The sequence below is a fragment of the Mesoplodon densirostris genome, chromosome 7 (assembly GCF_025265405.1).
Source record: "Mesoplodon densirostris isolate mMesDen1 chromosome 7, mMesDen1 primary haplotype, whole genome shotgun sequence".
Lineage (NCBI taxonomy): Eukaryota > Metazoa > Chordata > Mammalia > Artiodactyla > Ziphiidae > Mesoplodon > Mesoplodon densirostris.
The window spans coordinates 10,113,001-10,133,784 of record NC_082667.1 but is presented as its reverse complement, the minus strand read 5'-3'; positions in this window follow the sequence as shown (position 1 = coordinate 10,133,784).

Here is a 20,784-nt window from a genome sequence, read left to right as displayed (position 1 = left end):
GATGATCATATGGTTTTTATTCTTCAATTTGTTACTATGGTGTATCACACTGATTGATTTGTGTATATTGAAGAATCCTTGCATCCCTGGGATAAATCCCACTTGATCATGGTGTATGATCCTTTTAATGTGTTGTTGGATTCTGTTTGCCAGTATTTTGTAGAGGATTTTTGCATCTATATTCATCAGTGATATTGGTCTGTAATTTTCTTTTTTTGTAGTATCTTTGTCTGGTTTTGGTATCAGGGTGATAGTGGCCTCATAGAATGAGTTTGGGAGTGTTCCTTCCTCTGCAATTTTTTGTAAGAGTTTGAGAAAGATGGGTGTTAGCTCTTCTCTAAATGTTTGATGGTATTCACCTGTGAAGCCATCTGGTCCTGGACTTTTGTTTGTTGGAAGATTTTTAATCACAGTTTCAATATCATTACTTGTGACTGGTCTACTCATATTTTCTATTTCTTCCTGGTTCAGTCTTGGAAGGTTATACCTTTTTAAGAATTTTTCCATTTCTTCCAGGTTGTCCATTTTATTGGCATAGTAGTCTCTTAGGATGCTTTGTATTTCTGCAGTGTCTGTTGTAGCTTCTCCTTTTTCATTTCTAATTTTATTGATTTGAGTCCTCTCCCTCTTTTTCTTTTCTTTTTTTTTTCTTTTTTTTGGGGGTGAGTATGTGGGCCTCTCGCTGTTGCGGTCTCTCCCATTGTGGAGCACAGGCTCCAGACGCGCAGGCTCAGCAGCCATGGCTCACGGGCCCAGCTGCTCCACGGCATGTGGGATCTTCCCGGACCAGGGCACAAACCCGTGTCCCCTACATCAGCAGGCGGATTCTCAACCACTGTGCTACCAAGCAAGCCCTCTCCCTCTTTTTCTTGATGAGTCTGGCTAATGGTTTATCAATTTTGTTCATCTTCTCAAAGAACCAGCTTTTAGTTTTATTGATCTTTGTTATTTTCTTTGTTTCTATTTCATTTATTTCTGCTCTGATCTTTATGATTTCTTTCCTTCTATTAACTTTGGGTTTTGTTTGTTCTTTCTCTAGTTCCTTTAGGTGTAAGGTTAGATTGTTTGAGATTTTCCTTGTTTCTTGAGGTAGGCTTGTATTGCTATAAACTTCCCTCTTAGAACTGCTTTTGCTGCATCCCTAGGTTTTGGATAGTCGTGTTTTCATTGTAATTTTTCTCTAGGTATTTTTTGACTTCCTCTTTGAGTTCTTCAGTGACCTCTTGGTTATTTAGTAACGTATTGTTTAGCCTCCATGTGTTTGTGTTTTTTACATTTTTTTCCCTGTAATTGATTTCTAATCTCATAGAGTTGTAGTCAGAAAAGATGCTTAATATGATTTCAATTTTCTTAAACTTACTGAGGCTTGATTTGCAACCCAAGATGTGATCTGTCCTGGAGAATGTTCTCTGTGCACTTGAGAAGAAAGTGTAATCTGCTGTTTTTGGATGGAATGTCCTATAAATATCAGTTAAATCTATCTGGTCTATTGTGTCATTTAAAGCTCTTGTTTCCTTATTTATTTTCATTTTGGATGATCTGTCCGTTGGTGTAAGTGAGGTGTTAAAGTCCCCCACTATTATTGTGTTACTGTCGATTTCCTCTTTTATAGCTGTTAGCAGTTGCCTTATGTATTTAGGTGCTCCTATGTTGGGTGCATATATATTTATAATTGTTATATCTTCTTCTTGGATTGATCCCTTGATCATTATGTAGTGTCCTTCCTTGTCTCTTGTAACATTCTTTATTTTAAAGTCTATTTTATCTGATATGAGTATTGCTACTCCAGCTTTCTTTTGATTTCCATTTGCATGGAATATCTTTTTCCATCCCCTCACTTTCAGTCTGTATGTGTCCCTAGGTCTGAAGTGGGTCTCTTGTAGACAGTACATATATGGGTCTTGTTTTTGTATCCATTCCCCGAGCCTGTGTCTTTTGGTTGGAGCATTTATAGGTAATTCACCTTTTTCTTACTAACATGTTTGAATTCTTTTATACTCTGAATACTAATCCTTTGTTTGGTTATCTGATTCTCAAATTACTTCTTTCAGCCTGTGGCTTATCTTTTCTCTTTGTTTATGGCATCTTTTCAAACACAAGATTTTTACACATCAAAGGCAAATGTATCCATCTTATCTTTTATGGTGTATGCATTTCGAATCTCATGAGATCCTTCCATATCCCAAGGTCATGTGGTAGTTTTTACCTTTTTAAAAGAATTTTAAAGATTGACTTTTTACATTTAGATGCTTAATCCCCCTTGGTTTTATGTGTATACTTGGTACCAGGTGGATGTCTCTTTGTCTGTGTGAGTTTCTCTCTGCCAGAGTGCACATTAGAATAGCCTTGGGAGCTTTGTAAAAAAGCAGTTTCTGGGCCTCATCCCAGAACTGATGAAATCTTAATCCCTGAGGGTAGAGCTGAGACATTAGCACTTAAAAAAACCCCAACTCCCCCAGGTGGTTCTAACATGCAATCAGGGCTGAGAACTTCTGCTCCAAGGTCAGACCAAGAATAGAATTGCTGGGGTGTCTATCATGGGGTGGGTATTACATCGTTAGCTATACTGGATATTGCCAGTGCTCTGTAAAGTGATTATTAACTATTTATGGTCCTTCCAGTAGAGAGGTCCAGTTGCTGCACATCTTTGAAAACACGTGGGCATTATTATCCCAATTAAATCATAAGGAAGCCACACCCAGAAAGTTTAGGTGATTTGGGGACTTGCCTAAAAATCACACAGCAGGTGCAGCTGTGTCTCCACCACATTTGACATCCTGTCTCTCTGTTTACACATATTGCTTCTGTCCAATGTGCTTCATTCACTAGCATCCCTGGACAAGGCCGCTGGCAATAGTTTTGGTTCTGTATATACCCCCATTTGGCCCCTATTTGGACTCCAAATTCAACCTCAGCGTGGAAAGATTCACCCTACAACTGACTTCTAAAATTCTGGAGTCAGCCACTCCCATAAGCCCAGGCTTTCAAAACACACAGAAACATCAAATTAAGAGGGCGTGGTGGGGGGGGAGGGGGGCTGGATATTAACCAATGTGTTACTCTTCAAATGCCCGTTGACAATTTGTCAAGTTTACAAAAATGTATGTATTCCTAACTCTGTGCCAAGGAGCAGGCGAGATGTCCTAAGAGCTTCAGAAGTACAAGGCAGGGTTTCTGCTCCTGGGAGATACAGAGGCTCTAATGCAAATGAGACAAGGCTTATGCAACTCAGTTTTAAATTATCAGTAGAGAGTTTTAGGTGATATGATTTTAAAGATGTGGTTCCTGTGAGCTAGTTGTTTGGACTAACCTTGGAATTTCCTTCCTACTCGGCATCTCTAGAGATTTATGAGATAAGGAAGGCTTTAAGGCTGAAGACTAGATAGAACCTACTCCTTGGTCATGGTAGGCAGCCTCTAAGATAGCCCCCAGCGATCCTTGTCCCCTGTTATTCATGCCCTTCTATAGTCCACTCCATGCTGAGCAGGGCTGACCTGTGTAGCCAGTTGGATGTGTGGGCACGATACCATGTGACTTCTGAGCTAGGTCATAAAAGGCACTGTGGTTTCTGCCTTGCTCTCTCTTGAACTGCTTGCCCTGTGGGAAGCCAGCTGCCAGGTGGTAAACACACTCAGAAGCCCTATGGGGAGATCCTTGAGATAAGCCATGACTTCCTGCCAATAGTTAGCACTAACTTGTCACCCATGTGAGCGAGTCACTTTGGGAGTAGATCCTCGGCCTTAATCAAATTTCAGATCAACTGCACCATGCCCGACATCATGACCACAGCCTCATGAGAGACTTGGGGCCAGATCTACCCAGACAAGCTGCTCTTGAAACCCTGACCCACAAAAATGATGTGAGATGATGTGAGATAATGAATATTTGTTTTAAGTCACTAAGCTTTGGGGTAGTTTGTTTTGCAGTGATAGATAACTTATACAATGGTTTTCTCATAGAAGCATCACCAATCTGATAACAAGAAAACAATTCTAATTGCTTAAAAGCCTTTAAACATTGTTATTACTCCCACAGACTCTGAAAGAGGCAGATAGTGAAAAGGGAAGTCTTAGAGAGGGTGAGTTATTTCTTTAATTCACAGGCACTAGATGGCAGGGATAAAAAGATATCTCAGATTTCAATTATTTTTTGTCCAGTACTTGCACTATCAGGTTATAGCTATTTCAAAAACAGTCTGGCAATTCATTTATGGCCTTACAATGTTAGGTTTATAGGTGCATACATGGTATATGTGTAATTTAGAAAAAACTTTTTTTAAAGTTTCAGTACTTAAAAAAAATGCTGAAAGTACACTAGCTAGCATTCTACACACTCCTGTCCCTACCAATCTGTTTTCCCACTTTAATAAATGGTCACCATTTATTTCTAGAGAAAGGGTCCACTTGTGGGCAAATTCATGGTTGACAGTCTTTCTCAGCTCCACACACAGAAAAGGAGGGGGAGGTTTAAAATAATCAAAAAGAAAACAGAGCAGCAACATCAGAAAAACAAAGATAGTTTCCTATTACTGCTGTAACAAATTACTGAAAACTTTGTGGCGTAAACAACACAAATTTATCTTACAGTTCTGGAGGTCAGAAGTGCAAATTAGGTCTCACTGAGCTCAAAATCAAGGTGTCATCAGGCCTGCATTCATTCTGAAGACTCAAGGGGTAAATCTGTTTCCTTGCAGCTTCTAGAGGTTGCCTGCATCCCTTGGCTCAGGCCCCTTCCTTCATCTTCAAAGCCAGCAGTGTAGCATCTTCAAATCTCTTTCTCTGACCTCTGCTGTTTCCATCATCACATCTTCTCTGACTCTCCTGTCTCCCCCTTTTCGTTATAAGGAACCCCTGTGATCACATCAACCCACTGGCAGAATTCAAGACAATCTCCCCATGTCAAGATCCTGAACTCAATCCCATCTGCAAACTCCCCTTTGCCATGTAAGGTAACATACTCACAGGTTCCTGGAATTAGAATGTGGACGCCTCTACGGGCCATTATTCTGCGTACGGGGGGCTCAGAACCATGGATGAGAAGCAGGATGAAAATGCACTGCATTAAGTGTGCTGAAGAGCTCCAGGCCCAGACATTCAGTGGGAACCCCAAGTTTCATTCCTGGGGGGGTCATGGGAACTAAAAGTCTCAAATTAGATGGGGGATGGAGCTGGATCCCTTCTTAAAGTTGTGGGCTGGGCCAGGCTAGGCTAGGGGCTGAACTAAATTGTTGCTGAAACCTGCCTGGGCTAAGGTGTGTAACAAGCTGCAAGTCCAGAGACGTGGGTCGACCAGGATTCATCCTGCAGTCCAGGGAGTGAGCCAGGCTGCCTGCTGGCTCAGTGCCTGGATCTGTGTCATCCTTAATCACTCAGTGGGGCAGCTCAACTGTCATAATAAGAGCCAGTTCTGGACTAGAGCCTTGAGGATGGGAGGGAGACAAATGCAAAAGCATAAAACTGGGAGGGGTGAGCACAGAAGGAGGGAGACAAAGAGAAACATACAAACTCTGAACATGGTCCATAAACCAATATTATAAAACACTGAAAAGATGTAATACTAAGGCAGTCAACAAAATCAGTAATTAGAATATGAGTTTATTTCGGATGAAATTAGTCTAATAAAATATTGTGACAAAGACTTTCAACTGAGCATGTTTAGCTTTTGTTTTTCATTTTTTAAAATTTTGTTTATTATCATTGCTTCCCAATGGGGAGATGCAGTTTATTTACACCAGCAGTCATAGGGGCAAGGGGAATACAGAGTAGTTAGCAGCCTGTATAGGATGGACTACTTATGCAAAAATAAGACTCTCCAAAACAAAGGACAGTGGTGAGCTTCACTGCATTTTAAACTGAGCATGTTTAGTTTGCCCAGAGATAAATGAAGTGGTTCCAGGGGATCCCAGGATGCTGAGGTCCTATTTGAGTTTGGCAGGAGGTTACCAACACTGCAATCTGGACTTTGTTAGGGAAAAGGGGTATGTCCTTACCTTGGAGCCCATTTGTGAGGAAGGTCTCACTGGGATTTTAAGGTCCAAGCTTGAAAAGGTGGTCCCTTTGCCAAGTGTATAAAAATGTCCTCAGAGGCCACATTACCCACAGACAGACCCAGATGTGTCAGGTCCAAACAGGGAAGCAATTCAGAGTCTGCAACATGAACATCATTTCACCAGAAAACAGGACAAAATTTTGTCTTTGAAAGTTGAGGGATGTTAAGTATCCTACCTTTTGTTATATTTCCACTACACAGTTTATCCACAACTTATTGGTTTTTCTGTAGTAAAGAATTTTTCAGGTCAAAAATTCTGTTCTATTCTCAATCAGGTCATTCCAAAGACTCAGATGCTCTAGTCCACTGCAGCCCCAAGGAATGTTCCTATGAATTCTCAACGATGAGTTTATAGTTTGCAGAGAGGCAGAGAAACTACCTCATTTGGAGACATAAAATCTTTTAAACAGGTAGATCCTCTTTTTACTCAGCAAGGATTTTTTTAAATAAATTTATTTATTTATTCATTTATTTAATTTTTGGCTGTATTGGGTCTTCGCTGCTGCACGTGGCTTTTCTCTAGTTGCTGAGAGCAGGGACTACTCTTCGTTGCGGTGCGCGGGCTTCTCACTGCGGTGGCTTCTCACTGCGGTGGCTTCTCTTGTTGCAGGGGCTCTAGGCACGTGGGCTTCAGTAGTTGTGGCTCACGGGCTCTAGAGCGCAGGCTCAGTAGTTGTGGCGCACGGGCTTAGTTGCTCCACAGCATGTGTGATCTTCCTGGACCAAGGCTCAAACCCATGTCCCCTGCATTGGCAGGTGGATTCTTAACCACTGCACCACCAGAGAAGCCCCTCAGCAAAGATTTTAATGAGCATCTACTATGTACAAGTGTTCGGCCATATGGCATGAGATTTCAGAGTACAGTACTTTTTCAGGAGCTTTGGGGTTAAACTGCAGGTTTGAGGTGACATGTTTTAGTAGCTCTAGAATCAGGACCTGAATTCAAATCCCGGCCACTCCCCAGGCATCTCCTCTGGGTCCAGAGCAAGTTGGCTCATCTCTTTGAGACTCTGCCCACATCTGTAAACTGGGAATAATACTAGTAACTACCATATAGGGTATTGTAAAGATTAAATGAGTAATGCCTGAAAAGTACTCAGCCCCATGCCTGACACAGGCAGTACCAGCAGATGTCAGTTAGTAATATAAAACAAATATCCATTATCTGAGAAAGAATTTATGGTGCTGATAAACTGAAAAGGTGCAAACAAAGGTGACAATGTGGCAGAAGAGTGATGTCAGAAATCTGAGGGTAAAGCCAGTCAGACAGCCTTCAAACCAGGCGAAGGACATTCAACAGCAGCAGAAAAGGACCTAGGATTATACCTTTGAAAACTTTTTTTTTTTAATTAATTTATTTATTTTTGGCTTTTTTGGGTCTTCATTGCTGCATGCGGGCTTTCTCTAATTGCTGCAAGCCGGGGCTACTCTTCGTTGCCGTGCGCGGGCTTCTCATTGCAGTGGCTTCTCTTGTTGCGGAGCATGGGCTCTAGGTGCGCGGGCTCAGTAGTTGTGGTGCACATGTGGTGCCTATGTGGGATCTTCCCGGACCAGGGATTGAATCCATGTCCCCTGCATTGGCAGGTGGATTCTTAACCACTGTGCCACCAGGGAAGTCCCCTTTTGGAATCTTTGAATATGTGAATCTTTTATTCAGAGGGGCCCTCAGTTAATAGCATTGTACATAACTGCTTTCTGGTCTTCACTTACCATGGGAGGAAGTAGACAAGAAACTAACTAGTTCAGTGCACATGGAGATGCATTGAACGTCAAGTATATGCGCTGAACCAAATAAAAACTACTCTGAGAACAAAGGGGGGGAGGTGTTTCAGTATTTCATTTTATTTTTTAATTTAATTTTAATTTAATTTAATTTAATTAATTTATTTATTTGGTTGCATCGGGTCTTAATTGCGGCAGGCGGGCTCCTTTGTTGCGGCATGTGGGCTCCTTAGTTGTGGCATGTAAACTCTTAGATGTGGCATGAGAACTCTTAGCTGCGGCATGCATGTGGGATCTAGTTCCCTGACCAGGGGTCGAACCCAGGCCCCCTGCATTGGGAGCACAGAGTTTTAACCACTGCGCCACCAGGGAAGTCCTTAATTTTTATTTTATATGAGTATAGTTGATTTACAATGTTGTGTTAGTTTCAGGTGTACTGCAAAGTGATTCAGCTATACATATACATATATCTATTCTTTTTCAGATTCTTTTTTTTTTCAGATTCTTTTCCCATTTAGGTTATTACAGAATATTGAGTAGAGTTCCCTATGCTATACAGTAGGTCCTTGTTGATTATCTATTTTATATATAGTAGTGTGTATATGTTAACCCCAAACTCCTAATTTACCCCTACTCCCACCTTTCCCCTTTGGTAACCGTAAGTTTGCTTTCTAAGTCTGTGAGTCTGTTTCTGTTTTGTAAATAAGTCCATTTGTATCATTTTTTTATATTCCACATATAAGTGATATCCTATGATATTTGTCTTTCTCTGACTTACTAGTCTTTCATTTTAAAATAACATTTCATCTATTTATAATTGTATTTAAAGTAGAATATTTGATAATTACTATCATGTATTTTAGCCCTCTCACTCCCACTCTCTATGGAATGCTTTACTGTGAATATCTAAAAGATTATCAATGGGAAACATCCTTCTAATTGGTTCTGCCTGAAGGACTTAACCAGGATGTCACCAAAACACAAGGTGTGGGCTTCCCTGGTGGCACAGTGGTTAAGAATCCGCCTGCCAATGCAGGGGATACAGGTTCAAGCCCTGCTCTGGGAAGATCCCACATGCCACGGAGCAACTAAGCCCATGAGCCACAACTACTGAGCCTGTGTGCCACAACTACTGAAGCCCACGCGCCTAGAGCCCGTGCTCTGCCACAAGAAAAGCCACCGCAATGAGAAGCCCGTGCACCTCAAGGAAGAGTAGCCCCTGCTCACCACAACCAGAGAAAGCCTGTGCACAGCAACGAAGACCCAATGCAGCCAAAAATAAATAAATAACTAAATTAATTAATTAATTTTAAAAAACACAAGGTGCAAACAAAAGAATATGGGAAAGTGTTCAACTTCACCAGTAATAAAAGAAATATGTATTAAACATGAGCTGCTATTTTTATTCAATTAATAAAGATTTTGAACAAAACAATGGCTAACATAGGCAAGGGCCTGGCAGAATGAACACTTTCATAGATTTCTGGTGAGTAACAGCAAAAACAAAAGCCATACTGTCCGCAAGCTCAACAAGGAGATATTTAACTAAAATGTGCCACCCACAAGAAGGAATTTCATAGCCAGTAGAAGTGAGACTCATGAAGTGGTGACATGGTAAAACACACACACACACACACACACACACACACCAAGTAACAAAAAAATACGAGGTTGTTAGGATGCCATTACAGCTGTGCCTAAAAAATACCCAGGAGTCATAGGAAGAAATACAGCCATGGTGTGATCAGATGGGGAGATTACAGTGATCACTTTCTATTTCTGTTTGTCTCAAAGTTCTTATAATGAGGATATATTATTTTTAAATATTTTCATTTACTTTATAGTTTATCTTAAAATTTATTTTAATTATTTAAAAATCTAGTGGTCAAACATAATCTAGTGGTGAAACATCACAGCTCTTGGTCCCCGGTTCATATCCAGTTAAAAAAAAAAAACAAGCAAACAAAACATCACAGCTCTCAAGGTGACAAAAGGCCAGGTTGCGAGGACAGTAGAACTATCCATACCATTCTCCTGAAGGATTCTAGAACATTCCTAAGAGCCTCAGAGCCTACCTGGTGAAAAAGTCTTTACTAGTAATCTGTACTTACCTTTGGGGAAGATGCACTGACCCACCAGAGCTTCACAGTGTAGCAGAGACTTTATAATCCTCAACAATTTGTCTTCTTATTTCACCTTCTCCCCCTTGCTCAGTTTTTCTGAGGAAATGAGATCTTCAGGCACAACTTCAAGTTCTGGAGAGATGTCATGGCACGAACCCCTCTCCATTCCAGTGGTTATGGTTTCCTATTTTCCTGTGGGGAGAAATCCCCTGGGCTCCTACTTTTTCCAGGAGCACACAGTGCCTAGGGAGCGTCCTGAATGCCCCTACTATCTGGGAAGAATCTTAGATTGATTTTTACCTGGCTCTTTGCAAAAGAGAGGCAGAGTATATGAGAGAGAGCAAAATGGGGCATTATTGGTAAAGCAGAACACAGGTACAGTCTCATGACCTAAAGGAATGTTGGGAATTATACTCTGACTTGTATATACCCAGGAAATCCCACAAAAGGATGAAGGTTGTTTTTTTTGTTGTTGTTTTGTTTTGTTTTTTAAAGTATATCTCTTCTCAGACAATAGAATTTAAGAGACAGATATAGTGAAGGGCACCAATTGCTGTGAAGAACGTGGTTTGTTAACCATGGAACATTGTTTAAAAAGAAGAGCCAGGACTTCCCTGGTGGTCCAGTGGCTAAGACTCCACGCTCCCAATACAGGGGGTCCGGGTTCGATCCCTGATCAGGGAACTAGATCCCACATGCATGCCGCAACTAAAAGATCCTGTGTGCCTCAACTAAGACCCGGTGCAGCCTAAATAAATAAATATTAAAAAAAAAAAAGAAGAGCCAGCATTATCTGAGCGAATATTGCTAATAATTGTATGATGTCTTTTTTTTTTTTTGGCCGTGCTGTGCTGCAAGAGGGATCCCAGTTCCCTGACCAGGGACCTGTCCCTTAACCACCTTCTCTGCATCTGCCAACTCTGAGTGTGAGGGCCCACACAGCAGCTGTCTATACCATCGGACTAGGATTTAACCTACCTCTAACTGGTCCAGCAAGTTTACATTCACCGAAAGAAACATTTTCTCTTTTCCCCACCCCCCACCCCCATTCAACTTCTAGTGCAGTTTAAGTCTCAGGAATGTTTCATCATATAGAAATCAAAGTTACAAATCTTCTCCCAGGAAGTTCCTTGCAAGTTCAGCTTTAGAAGACCTACTTTCCCACCCTCACTGTTTTCTCTTGCAGCTTGGAAATGTCTTCAGCCTCCAAGATCTCTTGAAGGAAGCCATTCAGAGGCAGAAGAACTCTTTTGTAGAGGAATTTTGGTCACATTGGCTAGTTCCTTAAAGCAGTGGTTTCCAAGGCTGATGTGTAGGCTGGGTTTGGTGGGTGACAAGGATTCTACTGATTTGTGCAAAATGAGAAAAATAAGAACAATGCAAGAGTTTTTCAAAGAGGAACTTATTTATCTGGCTGTGATGCATTCTGAAATTGTGTACTCTTTTATTTTTTGAGTTAAAATGTCTTTTATAGTAGTAGGATAATAATAAATTGTAGGTCTTAGATAAAAACATGCATATTTACTCAGTAAAATTAACACAATGTAGATGCGCAAACATTTTTGTTAATTTTACACCTTTGTGAAATCCAAAAGTCCAGAGAACCATCACTTTAATAGATTTAATCAGAGATTTAACTTGAGATAATGGACTTAATGAGACTTAATTGAATTTCATTCTGATGAGGAAAGTTTTGAATAATCTATCTCTGGACATTCAAAAAGTCAACCAGCTTGAAAGAAACCAAGGTGTCCTTCAGTAGGTGAATAGATAAATAAACTGTGGTCCATCAGACAATGGAATATTATTCAGCAGTAAAAAGAAATGAGCTATCAGGGCATGAAAAGACATGGGGGAAACTTAAATGCATATTACTAAGTGTAAGAAGCCAATCTGAAAAGGCTACGTATTCTGGGATTCCAACTATATGACATTCTGGTAAAGGCAAAACTTTGAAGATGGTAAAAAATACCAGTTGCAGGCAGAGAGGAATGAATAGAGAAAGACAGAGGATTCTTAGTACTCTGTTTGATTCTATAATGGCAGATACATATCATTATAATTTAATCTAAATCCATAGAATGTACAATAACAAGAATGAGCCCTAATGTAAGGTACAGACTTTGGGTGATAATGATGTGTCAATGTAGGTTCATCAGTTGTAACAAATGTGCCATCTGGCAGGGGATGTTGATAATTGGGAAGGCTATGCATGTGTGGGGCAGGAGGTATATGGGAAATCTCTGTATCTTCCACTCAATTCTGCTGTGAACCTTAAAATGCACTTAAAAATAAAGTCTTATTTAAAAAAAAAGTCAACCGGGCTTCCCTGGTGGCGCAGTGGTTGAGAGTCCACCGGCCGATGCAGGGAACACGGGTTCGTGCCCCGGTCCGGGAAGATCCCACATGCCGCGGAACGGCTGGGCCCGTGAGCCATGGCCGTTGAGCCTGCGCGTCCGGAGCCTGTGCTCCGCAACGGGAGAGGCCACAACAGTGAGAGGCCCACGTACCGCAAAAAAAAAAAAAAAAAAAAAATGGTCAACCTACCAAGCAAAATTAATGATTAGTTAGAACCATCATGGGGGAGCAAAGATCACTGGCCAGATAATCAAGACCAAAACATCAGTCTCTTAAGCCTAAAGGTTTAGAACTTCAGAGATCACCTCTCATATAGCTGAGAAAATTGATTTTGGTGGTTTCTAGTCCTGGCCCTACCACTAAATTGTGATATGACTAGTTAAAACTAGCCACTTATCACTCTGGTCAGTTTCCTCAACTGGAAAGAGCCCCTTCTGGGTCTGAAATTCTGTGACTTAACAAGTTTGTGATCTACAAGTTCAACATGTTAAGAAAAACAGAGGGTTCCTCATGGGTAAAGGGTCAAGTCTGGGGAAATTCAGACTGATTGCAGAAAGCAGCAAAACACTCAGTGAAACAAAAAACTGAGAAACACTCAGTTTTTCTTATTACCTTAAATGGCTATGACTTATAAGTTGTTATTCTAGAGTGGTTTGATATTGAGGGGGAAACTAAGAAGAGATTCCTACTCCATCCCCTCTTTTTTAAAAAAAAAAAATTAATTAATTAATTTATGGCTGTGTTGGGTCTTCATTTCTGTGCGAAGGCTTTCTCTAGTTGCGGCAAGTGGGGGCCACTCTTCATCGTGGTGCGCGGGCCTCTCACTGTCACGGCCTCTCTTGTTGCGGAGCACAGGCTCCAGATGCGCAGGCTCAGTAGTTGTGGCTCGGGCCCAGTTGCTCCGTGGCATGTGGGATCCTCCCAGACTAGGGCTCGAACCCATGTCCCCTGCTTTGGCAAGCAGATTCTCAACCACTGTGCCACCAGGGACGCCCTCTTTCTTTCTTTTTTTCATTAACTGACTTCTAGTAAATGAGGCATCCTGCTCAAAGGGCAGTGGATCCAATGCAGACAGTCCCCTGGCCTCCTAGCAGACACACAGCATGGGGCTCGTCTCTAGATTCAGAGACTACCACTTGATTCCCCAGCAGCTGCAAGAATCATTAATACTGGAGGGACCTTAAAAAGCTGCCTGTTTTACTTCCTTTACTTTGCAGATGGGGATGTTGACACTTGAAGTCACACAGTGGGGCCCAGGGCTTTTTGTCCCAAGTCCAGGGCCCATGCCCCTACATCACACAGCAGCTTCATTAGGCTGCACGGCCTCCACCTATTTCTGTCGACGTCCTGAGAGCAGGGGAACTACTATTCATTACCTGTGGCAGGGAAAGAAAGATACCACCCCATGTCAGTCGGCCTCCCACTGGCAGCAGGAGGATGCCTCAGACACAGCCACGTGACCTAATAAGGCTAGCACAGAGGGAGAAGGTCGTGGAACATGAAGGCAGAGATGGGGTGTGCCAGGATGCCCAGCAAACCAGCCGACACTAGGAGAGCAGCAGGGAACAGATTCTCCCTCAAAGCCCTCGGAAGGAACCAACCTTGCGGACACCATCTTGAACTTCTGGCCTCCAGAATGGTGAGACGATAAACTTCTGTCATTTAAGCCACTCAGTTTGTGGTACTTTGTTATGGCATCACTAGCATAACAGATTTTGCAAGCTTTCTCTGTCAAACACCTTCCAGTTGTCAAATAGACTTTGATTTTTGCAGAACCAAACAAAGTTGCCTTTTCTCCAAAGTAGCCAATGACTGTGAAATTTCAAAACGTGAAAAGGGCGCATGTATTTAGAATTTCAGAATCATTCATTGGAAGCACCACAGTTCAACCACTCATTCTGAATAGGAATTCCTTATACAGTATCTCCTTCAGCCAGGGACAGAAAAGAGTGCTATACCCCTAGGGGAGTGGTCCCCAACCTTTTTGGCACCAGGGACCGGTTTCGTGGAAGACAATTTTTCCACAGACAGGGGCGGGGGTGTATTGTTTCAGGATAATTCAAGCACATTATATTTATTGTGTACTTTATTTCTATTATTATTACATTGTAATATATAATGAAATAATTATACAACCCACCATAATGCTGACAGGAGGCGGAGCTCACACGGTAATGCAAGCGATGGGGAGCGGCTGTAAATACAGATGAAGCTTCGCTCAGTTCACCCGCCACTCACCTCCTGCTGTGCAGCCTGGCTCCCAACAGGCCAAGGACCAGTACCAGTCCATGGCCCAGGGGTTGGGGGCCCCTGCCCTAGGGCACAAACAAGGCAGGACAGCCCAGATGAGATATTCTGTAATAGAATAGAGGTGTCACGTTAGAACACAGCAAAGGATTAATGTGCTCGACTACCTTCCATACTTGAAGCTACAGAGAGGAGGGCCTTACAAACCTTAAATGAGGAAAATGGGGCTGCCATCTGTGAGCTCAACTCTAAGACCACTCATAAGGGGTCAGAGCGGAGACAAGCAAAGTCCCCCAAGCAAAGCAAAAGGAACATAAGTGGCAAATGCTTCCTATTCAAGGGCTGTACGCTTCCTATCCAAGGAAGGATGAGTTTTAGTCACCAACTTTAAGCATTTCCTGTTCCAAAGGAAAGGTTCTCTCTGTTGACCTGAAACAAATAGACTGCCAGATATTTTTCCAGCTAGGATGGGTTTATTCAGGAGAGCAGAGAATTGCAATTTAGGGTTGGCCACAATGGTGAGCTCTGTCCAAGTCCCCACACAGCAAGGGAAAAGAGATCATTTTTATAGGGAAGAAAAGGAAGTTGGGAGGGCTAGTGTAAACAAAGGGTCCGTGGCTTTTTATTGGCTGAGTCCTTGCCAGGAAAGGGGAGTCTTTCCTTCTTTCTGTTGGGCTCTGCTGTTGCTGCAGGGTGTGAGAGCTCCCCCTGCTGGTCTCCCAACTCTATTTGATTGAGGTATGTATTCAGGGAGTACGGCGGACCTTCTGTATTTCTGAACCGCCAGCGAGGCTCTCCCTGTTACAAGCTGGATGCCTCAGGCTGCCATAGCTGGCTGCCATGAACCATTTGTCTAATTTCCCGTGCTGATTGCATTAACAGGACAACCTTCAGGTTACAACGTGGCTTCTGCTGTACCTTAGGGAGAGAACGCATTCGATTACCTCCAGACTAAAACTGGCTACCCAAGACCGCGATTCCTCATACTAAATCCTCAATAAAAGAGCTTCTGATCGTGATTTCACTCAGTGCCCTGCTAGGAGGGAGACTGCACAGATAACACTTGCACAAGGATTTTGTTTGGTGATATTTATTCTTCACTGCACGTTGATTGAGAGGCACTCTTTCAATAAGTTTTGGTCTGCACATTTCTTATTTCATATAAATGAGTTTCTCAGCCATCAGGATCAGAGAGCACCAACAAAAAAGACTGATTCTTTGAGACTTCAATATATAGGCCCCCCCCCCAAAAAAAACACAGCATGGCGGACTTCGGCGTCCAGCTATGACGGAGGAACTAGTACAGAATAAGCCCTCCTATGGTAAACAGCAGTAAAGCTGGAGTCAAAAATATGAGCAACTCTTTTTTTTTTTTTTTTTTTTTTTTTGCGGTACGCGGGCCTCTCACTGTTGTGACCTCTCCCGTTGCGGAGCACAGGCTGTGGATGCGCAGGCTCAGCGTGTGGGATCTTCCCGGACCCGGGGCACGAACCCATGTCCCCTGCATCGGCAGGCAGACTCTCAACCACTGCACCACCAGGGAAGCCCTGAGCAGCTCTTTTTAGGTGTTAGACCACAGGAGAAGGCAGACTGTAGTTCTGGAGAGAAGGGGTTACACCTGGGGTTGAGCCCCAGGACAACTCAGCCTCTGTCTCCTTGGGGTGCAGCCAGCTGGAGCCCTGCTGAGCTGAGCAGGCAGGTATCAGACCTAGGGGCAGCTGGAGTGACTGGAATTTCAGAGCAGGGTCAGAAAACTGTGGGGTCTTCTACGAAGTAGGGAAGATGGGGAGCAAGTGGAACATGCATCACCTGCTTGTGGAAGTGTGAAATGGCGCAACAACTTTGGAAAACTGTATCTTATAAAGTTACACATACGTTAGCTATATGCCTCAGCAGTTCGACTCCTACATATTTACACAAGAGAAACGTAAACATAAATCCACAAAGAGTTCTCTGTGAATGTTCATAGCAGCTTTCTTCATAATAGCCCCACACTGGAAACAACCAAAATGATGAATGAATAGACACGTTGTGGTATATTTACACAACTTAATACTATTCAGCAATAAAAAGGAAACCAAATACTGAGACCCACAATATGGGTGATTCCCCAAAATATAAAGCTGAATGGAAGGAGTGAGACACAAAGCACATTTTGCAGTACAAAGCGGCAGGGGGGACATTTCTGAGGGGCTGGAAGTGTGCTTATTTTGATCACAGGTGCATACATTTGCCCAAACTCACTGAACTGGACATTTAAAATACAGTCATATAAACAAGGTCCTACTGTATAGCACAGGGAACTATATTCAGTATCCTGTAATAAACAATAACGGAAAAGAGTACAAAAAAGAATGTATATGTATAACTGAATCACTTTGCTGTACACCAGAAACTAACACAACATTGTAAATCAACTATACCTCAATAAATAATAAAATATAGTCATATATAATTATACCTCAATAAAGTTGGTTAAAACAAAAGAACAAGGAGGGCTAGCCCCTGGCATTGGTAGCTGATCAGAGGTCAGAGAGGTGCTGCTAACTTCCACACTCCTCTAGTAACTTCTACAGAGAAAGATTCTGGAAACTTCTCAGGAGGCAGAGTCTGCAGTTAGAATCTGACTCCTCCACTCACTAGTGTCATAGTCTTGAGGAAATGACTTAACCTTTCTGAGATGGTTTTCCTCAACCCTAAAAAGGGATAATGCTATTTTTTCCCCCAAGAGCTGTTGAGAGTGTTAAAAGATTTACAGCAGCACTATTCATAATAGCAGAAATTTGTGGGGAAAAAAATCCGTATCCCAAATATCCATCATCAGTAGAATGAATTAAAATTGCAAAATACTCATAAACTGTACTTTTACACAGCAGCAATAAGAATGAAGGAATTAGGGGCTTCCCTGGTGGTGCAGTGGTTGAGAGTCTGCCTGCCGATGCAGGGGACACAGGTTCGTGCCCCGGTCCGGGAAGATCCCACATGCTGCGGACCGGCTGGGCCCGTGAGCCATGGCTGCTGAGCCTGCGCGTCCGGAGCCTGTGCTCCGCAACGGGAGAGGCCACAGCAGTGAGAGGCCCGCGTACCGCAAAAAAAAAAAAAAAAAAAACCAAAAAACATTTGGGCTTCCCTGGTGGCGCAGTGGTTGAGAGTCTGCCTGCCAATGCAGGGGACACGGGTTCGTGCCCTGGTCCGGGAAGATCCCACATGCCACGGTGCGGCTGAGCCTGCGCGTCCGGAGCCTGTGCTCTGCAACGGGAGAGGCCATAACAGTGAGAGGCCCGCGTAAGGAAAAAAAAAAAAAAGAGTGAAGGAACTAGAGCCACGAACAACAGCGTGGATGAGTCTCACGTAATATTGAGCAAAAGATGCCAGACACAAGAGCAAACTGTATCACACTTTATTTTTTTTAAAAAAAACACAAACAAGGGCCTCCCTGGTGGTGCAGTGGTTGAGAGTCCGCCTGCCGATGCAGGGGATACGGGTTCGTGCCCCGGTCTGGGAGGATCCCATATGCCGCGGAGCGGCTGGGCCCGTGAGCCATGGCCGCTGGGCCTGCGCATCCGGAGCCTGCGCATCCGGAGCCTGTGCTCCGCAACGGGGGAGGCCACAACAGTGAGAGGCCCGCATACCACACACACAAAAAAAAAACACAAACAAAACTATAATGTTGAGAGAGATGCATGTTTTTGGGTGGTAAAACTATACGGTAGTCCCCCTTATCCATGGGGGATACCTTCCAAGATCCCCCATGGATGCCTAAAACCTCAGATAGTACCAAATTCTATATATACCAAGTTTTTTCCTATACATACATACCTATGATAAAGTTTAATTTATAAGTTAGGCACTGTAAGAGACTGACAATAATAAAATAGAACAATTATAACAATATACTGTAATAAAAGCTATGTGAATGTGGTCTCTCAAAATATCTTATTGTACAAATTTAATGCTTTTTCCAATCTAACTAAGCAGTTATTGGGCACTGTGGCTGTAACATTTGCCCTTTGAGGTGCAAAACTAGTACGAGTTTCTTTTTCCTTCTTCACAACTTCACAGATAGAAAATTCATTCTTACCATGGATCTTAGTAATCTTAGTATACGATTTTTTTTCCTTATTGAGAACTTTCACCTTTCATTTAAAGGAAGCACTTTATGGCTTCTCTTTGTCATATCCGAATTGCTCGCATCACTACTCTGGTGCTTTGGGGCCATTATTAAGTAAAATAAGGGTCACTTGAACACAAGCACTGAGATACCTCGACAGTTGATCCGCTAACCAAGACAGTAAGTGACTAATGGGTGGGATACACAGGACAAGGGTTGATGCTTGTCACCAGCTGGATAGAGCAGGTGGTGTGAGATTTCAACACCCCACTCTGAACACAGCACAATTTAAAACTTATGAATTATTTACTTCTGGAATTTTCCATGTAATATTTTTAGACTGCATTTGGCCCTAGTAATTGAAACACGGAAAGTGAAACCATGGATAAGGGGAGACTACTGTACAAGCAATACAATACAATGATTACCATACTTTTTTAAAGGTTTTACTTTGGGGGAGGGAGCAGGGGGGTTTCTGGGAAGCTGGCCAAGCTCTATTTCTTGACGTGGGAGGTGGTTTTTAAGAAATGATTTTGACAAACTAATAAGCTGTATATCTCTGTTTTGTGCCTTTTTCTAGATGTGTGCTATATTTCACAATTAAAATGTTGGAAAGAAGGAAAGGAGGGAGGGAGGGAGGTTGAGAGGGAGAGAAAAGAAAAAGAAACCCTCATTCAGAATAGTCTGAGGTGTCCAAGAAGCCAGCACCTGCCCCCAGGTCCATCCACCACCCGCAGCATGAAGCCCCATCAAGGGTAGCCCGTCCTTTGCTGGTCGCCAGATCCTCCGGCACAAACAGACTGGAAACTAAACTGCCTGGAACGTGCTCTCGGCAGCTCAGCAGTCAGGCTCCCAACCAGTGGCTTCTCACCACCTGCGCCTGCGCTGACATGCCTGAGGGAGACTCGGCTGCGCATGCGCTGTCTGCCCCGCTGGGCTTTAACTCCAGTCCCGCAGCACCTGGAGGGAGGGAGTCGTTGGCAGCTGCCCGGTGGGCAAAGTATCATTACGTGGCTAGGAGCTGCGGTCGCGTGTCCTCTGGACTGAGTTGCACGTTCCTAAGGGGGTACCCGTGTTTAGTTCCAGAAATGTTGTTCTTGCGTAGGGATAAGCAAGCTTCTATAAAGTCTAGACAGTAAATACTTTCGGCTTTGTGGGCCAGGAGGCAAAATCTCGGATATTACGTAGGTACTTACCTAACAAGAGAGGAAACAAATATCTACAGTTTTAAAAATTGATGTAATTCAAAATATAGTAATAATAATTGAATATAATTTTTAAAGGTATATGCCTACTAATAACAATAGAATTCTATTTGGGGGATAAGGGTGAGGCGTGGAGGATAATATTTTCTTAATTGTGGCTCAGTTAGTGTTCCCTATCATTAAAACTCGATTGCAATGTTCATCTGTTAATGCAGATCTACAGTGAGATTTTTACCCACTTCCTTTTTGAAATGTCTTTTCACACAGATATGTACTGCCTGATGCTGATATCCGCCCCTGAGCAGATGATTTCAATCAATCATATTCATCAGCAGGAAGACATTTGTAGAATCTGTTTGATTCTTCTCTTGATATTTGCCTTTTAGCAGGTCATCACATTGCAGATTAATCACTCCCAACTGGAGATTAGGTGGAAACTCCTGGATCACAGAGTTAAATGGATTTTGAAATAATGGAAATTTCCTTTGCATTTGCATCAAAGTCTGAAAAACTATGCTGGAACTGCAGTTTGAGCTTGGAAAATATACCTGCTGCAAATTTGTGTGGGAACAGAGATCTGGATTCTTGTGTTTTTTTTAATTTAATTTATTTATTTTTGGCTGTGTTGGGTCTTCGTTTCTGTGCGTGGGGCTTTCTCTGGTTGCGGCAAGCGGGGGCCATTCTTCATCGCGGTGCGCGGGCCTCTCACTGTCGCGGCCTCTCTTTTTGCGGAGCACAGGCTCCAGACGCGCAGGCTCAGTAGTTGTGGCTCACGGGCCTAGTTGCTCCGCGGCATGTGGTATCTTCCCAGACCAGGGTTCGAACCCGTGTCCCCTGCATTGGCAGGCAGATTGTCAACCACTGCGCCACCAGGCAAGCCCTGGATTCTTGTTTTAACATTTGACAGCATGGGAAGCATATAAGCAACTTGGCTTTACTTGTGACTCAAACACTGTTAATTGTCATCAAA